The sequence below is a fragment of the Conger conger genome, chromosome 5, assembly GCF_963514075.1.
Source record: "Conger conger chromosome 5, fConCon1.1, whole genome shotgun sequence".
Lineage (NCBI taxonomy): Eukaryota > Metazoa > Chordata > Actinopteri > Anguilliformes > Congridae > Conger > Conger conger.
The window spans coordinates 3,738,744-3,746,243 of NC_083764.1; the positions used below are offsets into that span (position 1 = coordinate 3,738,744).

General features: G+C 50.7%; 1 protein-coding gene across 6 annotated transcripts in view; it reads right to left on the reverse strand.

The window, feature by feature from the left end:
* Positions 1 to 7,500, reverse strand: part of dnmt3ab (DNA (cytosine-5-)-methyltransferase 3 alpha b) — a 175,975-nt gene that overhangs the window by 132,186 nt on the left and 36,289 nt on the right. The window lies entirely within an intron of this gene.

Below are 7,500 nucleotides of genomic sequence, written 5' to 3' on the forward strand. Positions count from 1 at the left end.
CGACACACAGAATGGCTAATGCTTAGCGCAAGCATAACCATAACTCAACACACAGCATGGCTAATGCCGATCCTACACTCATCCTTGGCCTAATCGCAAAAAACAAGCGCAACAATCCGAAATTAGGCAGAGCACCCGTGCGTGGCTAAAGCGGTGATGGTGTTTGAGTGCCGTACGACACGCCGCGAGAGGTGCACACGCATCGCTCAGCGCTCCTGAAACAGTGAAAGGAACAGAGCGTGAATCGGTTAGCGGTTCAGAGCGGGAAACCAGCAGCGTCTTCCTCAGACGGCGGAGCGTAGGCGGCCATTTTCCCCCCAGTCTCGGGCCGCCGATCGAGGCGCAAACTGATTACGGGAGGAGACTCCAGTCTAATCCCGCCGCGGTGAAAACACACACTCCCGTTTCCGGGGGAAGCGGTGTGTATCTCAGCGGTGTGTAAATAGAGAGCTCATAATCAGCGTTTCGGGGGAACACCAGCTGCGGCCGGCGTGTCCAGAGCACCGCAGCGGAACAGCGCTGTGGAGAGCAGCGGCTTCAGGAGCACAGCCTGCTGAAACAAACTGCTCAAGCTAGGTTTTGAAACAGCCGGTCGCTGGTTGACCAGCTCATACCCAACTAGACCAGCTTCGTGACTAGCTTAGGAACGAACATTCCAAGGCTTCAAAAAATTCCCAATGACGGGGTGTCTCGGTGGCGCAGCCTGTAGAGCACTGACCGCATGCTCATTGTGAGCCGCGACGTCGGCGGTTCGAATCCGACCGTCCGACATTTGTCGCATGTCTTCCCCTCTCTCTCGCTCCCATTCTTCCTATCTCTCTATACTATATACTGTCCAATAAAGCTGAAAAAGGCCTAAAAAATATCTTAAAAAAAAATAAAAATAAAATAAATTCCCCAATGAAGAATCTCCAGAGAAACGAGCTGGACATTGCTCCCAGAACCTCCGGAACATACTGATTGTCGATGTAAAACAAAAGCCTTGGGAACAAATAGATAAAATGGAATCTTATCACAGAGCAAATAATCAACACCCGACCTGGGTCAAATAACGTTATTGTTTTTGATTCAAATACTTTTCTGCACTGGATTGATCTTGCCTGGCGCAACTGAGCCAACCGAGAGGACCAGAAGGTGGGGTTTGCACTTTCTGAGAGTAATGTATAGGTTCTAAAACACCAGCCAAGCTCAGTAAAGCATAGAAAACTATTTGAATCCAAATACAATTACGTATCTGACCCAGGCCTGACCAAAACTATGTGTCATTCACACTCAGACGGACATGGGCGAGAGCTTTCAATGTGTGGTCGAGTAACACGCTTAAACAATGATACGAATACTGTCTGAATACGGCTCAGCGCAGCGACATCAATACGCCTCCCGTCTGCCACAGGAAAAACAGAACAAATGAAAGATGAAAGAATAAATAAATAAACAAACAGATGATTTATGGATCACCCCGGGACACGTCAAACGACGGCGCGGCCGACCGCGTGGCGTGAGGAACGCACGCTGGCGTGAGGAACGCACGCCGGCGGGATCCTTACCTGCGTCTCTGCCCGCGTCTCCGACCCGCTGGGGCGCTGTCGCACTCGCCCACGCTACGCCTCGCACTGCGGCGGAGAACTCACGGCGTGTGGGAGAGCGTGTGCGTGCGCCACGCGTGTGCGTGTTTCAGCAGGGAGGGAGGGGGACGGAGCGCGGGAGGGCTGCTGGGAAAATCCTTCTGCACACCGGGAACACCAGGAACACCAGGAACACTGGGAACACCGGGAACACCGGGAACATTTCTGGGAAAAGTGTGCCATACGACCCCGATCCCGATCCGGAAAATGATCACGGAAAACCTGCCTCTCTCTCTCTCCCTCTCCCTCCGTCCCTCCGTCCCTCTCTCTCTCTCTTTCTCCCTATCCCCCCTCTCTCTCCCCGCTCTTTGTCTCTCTCTCCCTCCCTCTCTCTCTCTCTCTCTCTCTCTCAATTCAGTTAAAATGCTTTATTGGCATGACATATTACAAAACCCATATTGCCAAAGCGTCGTGACGACAACAACAACAGCCACAATCGATCATTGTACCAGCACAACAAAGACAAACACTGGCAGAAATAAAAAGCATTAATGACACTCATATAAGAATGAAATATGATATGATATGATATCAGTATCACTGTGTCTATGTTGGTTAAATGTCTCTCTGTCCCTCAGGTTGAGACAGGTGCCCTGGAGGCCTGGAGAGATCAGGCGATCCTGAGAACGACACGCCGTCTCCACGCCGTCTCCGCGCCGTCTCCACGCCGCCACGTCTCGCCCGTGAGCGTGTATCTGAGGCGCCCGGGGCGCTGCTGTGCGCTGCGATCGTACTAACCCCCCAAAGACGCCAAACGCGGCTTTCCTTTCCGACAACTGTAATGAGCCGGCGCTTCAAGGTCCGTCACTGTAGCCGTGCGCTACCGCGGCTCCGCTAAACTGTTGTTTTAACCGGCACACTGCCCACGTCTAACACAACATACTGCACACGTGTAAAACAACCGCGTACCGCACACGTTTAAGGCTGAGTACCATTCACGTGTAAAAACATAGCCCTGTGTGCGTTCTGCTCTATATTTACCCAGAATTAACCCCCATTTTGGTTATTTTTAACCCAGTGTAGCGCGCCAATTTAAAATGCCGTACGGCACGAGAGGTTTGAGACAGCACGCCTGACTGGATACCGGTCTTGAGAGGGGACATCCAGGCGTTCCTCATCTGCGGTGATCACACTGCGTGCCCAGACGCATCCCCCTCCTCGCTTTCCTCGCAAATATTTCACCCCTACGAGGGAAAAGATCCGTCTCTTTCACTCAATTCAGCTTCGTTTCAGTTCTCTCTTTCTACAAAATAACTACTCCAAACAATAACTCATTTTGGAAATGTTTACAATCATTTTGCGAAAAAGACAGATGTTACATAATGTTATTCTGCGGGGTGGAAGGGGGGGGGGTGATGTTATAATAGTTTAGTTTGTGATGAACAGCTTTCAAAGGCCATGTTTGTGCCAATTACTCAGAGAGAGGTTTTCCCATTTAGAAGACATTAGATAACCACATCATGCCTCAGTCAGCAGGGAGAAAAAGACATGGGAAGCCTTTCAACTCAACAAAGATTACTGAAGTCTCCTTCCAGACAGAGAGAGGGAGAGAGAGAGGGGTGGGGGGGGAGAGAGAGGGAGGGAGAGAGGGGGAAAGAGTGAGAGTGGGAGACAGAAAGAGAGAGAGAGAGAGAGAGGGGTGGGGGGGAGAGAGAGAGAGGGAGAGCGGGGGAAAGAGTGTGAGTGGGAGAGCGAAAGAGAGAGAGAGAGAGAGAGAGAGGGAGAGGGTGAGGGAGAGAGAGAGAGAGAGAGGGTGAGGGAGAGAGAGACACAAAGCAAGAAAGCCGGCTGTCAGGGAGAGGCTGGTATCTGAAGGCAGACAGGAGAGTTACGCTACAGCCACGGTGACCCAGTGACCAGAAAACCTCTGTGAGTCAGAGACGGGCACAGAGCAGGCCGTCAGCACAGAGCAGGCCGTCAGCACAGAGCACAGAGCAGGCCGTCAGCACAGAGCAGGCCGTCAGCACAGAGCAGCCCGTCAGCACAGAGCAGCCCGTCAGCACAGATCAGGCCGTCAGCACAGAGCAGCCCGTCAGCACAGAGCAGGCCGTCAGCACAGAGCAGCCCGTCAGCACAGAGCAGCCCGTCAGCACAGATCAGGCCGTCAGCACAGAGCAGCCCGTCAGCACAGAGCAGCCCGTCAGCACAGAGCAGCCCGTCAGCACAGAGCAGCCCGTCAGCACAGAGCAGGCCGTCAGCACAGAGCAGCCCGTCAGCACAGAGCACAGGAGAGCCACAGCACGGGCGGGGGGGGGGGGGGGGGACTCCTGCGTTTGGACTCATCTCGATAGAGTTGTTGTGTTGTGTGAATCTTACCTTATCTGACCAGTTCTGTAGCTATGCGGTATGCACTTATTGCACGTCGCTTTGGACGAAAGTGTCTGCTGAATAAATGTAATGCAATATGTGCTCAGCACTTTTCCGCAGACATCTTCACCAATCACAGAGCACGTTGGCAGGAAGGAATCACGGCGGCAGCCAATCACAGAGCACGTTGGCAGGAAGGAATCACGGCGGCAGCCAATCACAGAGCACGTTGGCAGGAAGGAATCACGGGGGCAGCCAATCAGAGAGCACGTTGGTAGAGTCTGGGGCTAGCGCCAAAATTGCCTGAAAGTGCTTGGCGCATCAGCCGCTTTGTGAAGAGCGCGATACAGATATGCCTGAATTGGGCTGAATTGTCCTGAAGTGAACAGTAGCGCCATTGAGCCGACAGATGAAAGCCGTGTTGTGTCTGTGAACTTTTCCATTCCACTGTGCGTCGGCGACACAATTTTATTTGTCACGCTGCCGATGCCGATCCATCTGACCGGAAATAAACGTGAATGGAGATCTGTGCGCAGTGGAGACACAGCGGTGTCCTTCTCCACGGCACAGAGCTTGTTCACAAGTGTTAGTATTATATGTGTTAACCTCATTTTAAACATCTAATACACGGAAATAGCCCATCGAACGTTTTTAAGCCTAGGTGGTGAGCTTTCCATGAACTAGCCAGCTAACCTGCTTGTAATCACGCATCACGCAATCACGTTACTCCGACGCTGACGTCTCTCTGCTTTCACAGTGCGTCTCCTTACGTGCTGCACAGGCACCGACAGACAGGACAGGGGACTAATCAGGCGTCGCGGCATCAGCCTTCTGCTAGAGACGCAGCCCGACGGAACGAGAGAGTCAACAAAATGGAGGACAGCTTTGAAATAACCCCCCCCCCCGCCCCCCACCCCCACCCACCGCTCAATCCCACAGCTGACTGGCTGAGTGCGTACACACACACCGAGCGCCAAATCAACTCCCAGAATAAGTGCGGACAGCTGGAGCTATACCTGCAGACGATAAACCTCCCTCCACGGGGAGACTCGGGTTCGGATTAAAATAACCGGAGGAGAGGGGTCTGAGGAGACGGGCACACGGCACACATCTGTGCCCGCCGTATCCCCGCCGTATTCCCGCCGTATCCCCGCCGTATCCCCGCCGTATTCCCGCCGTATTCCCGCCGTATCCCCGCCGTATTCCCGCCGTATTCCCGCCGTATCCCCGCCGCGATGCACCAATCAGGGCAGAGACGCGCGCGGAAACACCGCACTGCCGCGAGGACTACACCCCACACACAGCCCTGTACAGTAACGGCCGAAACAGGGGTTCAGGAGGCTCGTTTTAAACACAGAGTGAGTCACTCAGAGTGGACTCATTTTAAACACAGAGTGAGTCACTGAGAGTGGACTCAGTTTAAACACAGAGTGAGTCACTGAGAGTGGACTCAGTTTAAACACAGAGTGAGTCACTGAGAGTGGACTCAGTTTAAACACAGAGTGAGTCACTCAGAGTGGACTCATTTTAAACACAGTGTGAGTCACTGAGAGTGGACTCAGTTTAAAAACAGAGTGAGTCACTCAGAGTGGACTCATTTTAAACACAGTGTGAGTCACTGAGAGTGGACTCAGTTTAAACACAGAGTGAGTCACTGAGAGTGGACTCAGTTTAAAAACAGAGTGAGTCACTCAGAGTGGACTCATTTTAAACACAGTGTGAGTCACTGAGAGTGGACTCAGTTTAAACACAGAGTGAGTCACTCAGAGTGGACTCAGTTTAAACACAGAGTGAGTCACTCAGAGTCACTCAGAGAGGACTATGAAAATGGACTTGCTGTGACTGCAGCCTATCCCACCACACAGCTGCACGTGTCTTTTTCTAGCAACGTTCAGTTTTTTAAGGAGCCCACTGAGCTTGTCAACACTCTCAGAAATGAAGAGCCTGTCACTGCCCGACAGGTACATACCACTGTTCCCCTACCCGGGAACACTGTACCCGAGCCAGTAATACTGCATATCATTCATTTGTACCTTTTTTTGATTGGAAAACATACTCGTTTGTACCCCAAGGGAACATCGCTGTACTTCCACAGCGCATTTGATCTTTGAAGAACTCAAATGTACCTCCGCTGTCATTTCACTTCTGAGAGTGCACACATGGCACTCCTCTGCCAATAATCAACTGCATACAGGGCACTCCTCTGCCAATAATCAACTGCACACAGGGCACTCCTCTGCCAATAATCAACTTAGTGTGCGTAGAGCAATGGCACTTTTCCAAGACAGCCTCCAAACAAGAAACACCGACTCAAAAACAAACACTGCACGCCAAACAAACCAATCAGAGTCCCCTCAGCTAGACCGTACAGTGTATACATGAGTGGGCATATGAGTGGTATCAGGACTGATGAAAATACATCCAGCCGTCAGGGTTGCTGTGTGTTTCAGTAATTCACAGGGCACTACGTAAGGTCTGACAGAAAGATTCTGTGTTCCTGACTATTGATCGGTTCTTTTTTGGAGGCTGACTCTTCAAAAACCAACCGCTGCGATATTGCTAAAACAAATCTCAATCCAACTGTAATTTCATTGACACGTCCCATTTCTCTTTGTTGAAAGGTTACTGCCTACTTCGGCAACAATAAAGGCAAAGAGGATTGTTCTTTTCTAGTGAATTCAGCCCAGAAAATATTAATTCCATTTTTCTCTGCTGAAACTAATCATTCAAATGAAGTTCGACGTTAAAACCATCAGCAAGACCAATTCAGAAATATTAGCTTTGGAGTGCTCCAATTCAAGCACTCAAATAAAACTGGCTGTGAAGTTTTTCTACAGAAAAAACTGCTTCAATGGTCTATTTACACGTCCTTCCTAGCCAAGTCACAATTTCACCAAATTAAAAACGAATAATAATAATAATCAGTAGAACAATACCCTCACCCTTAAGACAGCATAAACGGAACAGACTAACACAACTGCTATATTATTATTAAGTTATTAAAACACTTCACAATATTTGGGCAAAGACACAAAAAAGTTCCTTCATCAGAAACTGGAATACACACTCAGTGAGCACTTTATTCGGTATTTATTAGACCCATTGGTCTCCTTCCACAGTCAAAGTCACTCAGATCACATTTCTTCCCCATTCTGACATTTGGTCTTAACCACATCTGCATGCTATGATGCATGTAGTTGCTGCCGCATGATTGGCTGACTAAAAATATTTGAATTAACAAGCTGGGGTGTTAGGGGTAATACTACCCACCAGAGCTGTTGTGTTTACCACAAGGTTCTGTGCCCTGTTTAACGCGCGGTTCTGTGCCCTGTTTACCGTGCGGTTCTGTGCCCTGTTTACCGTGCGGTTCTGTGCCCTGTTTACCGTGCGGTTCTGTGCCCTCTTTACTGTGCGGTTCTGTGCCCTGTTTACCGTGCGGTTCTGTGCCCTCTTTACTGTGCGGTTCTGTGCCCTGTTTACCGTGCGGTTCTGTGCCCTGTTTACCGTGCGGTTCTGTGCCCTGTTTACCGTGCGGTTCTGTGCCCTGTTCACCGCGCGGTTCTGTGCC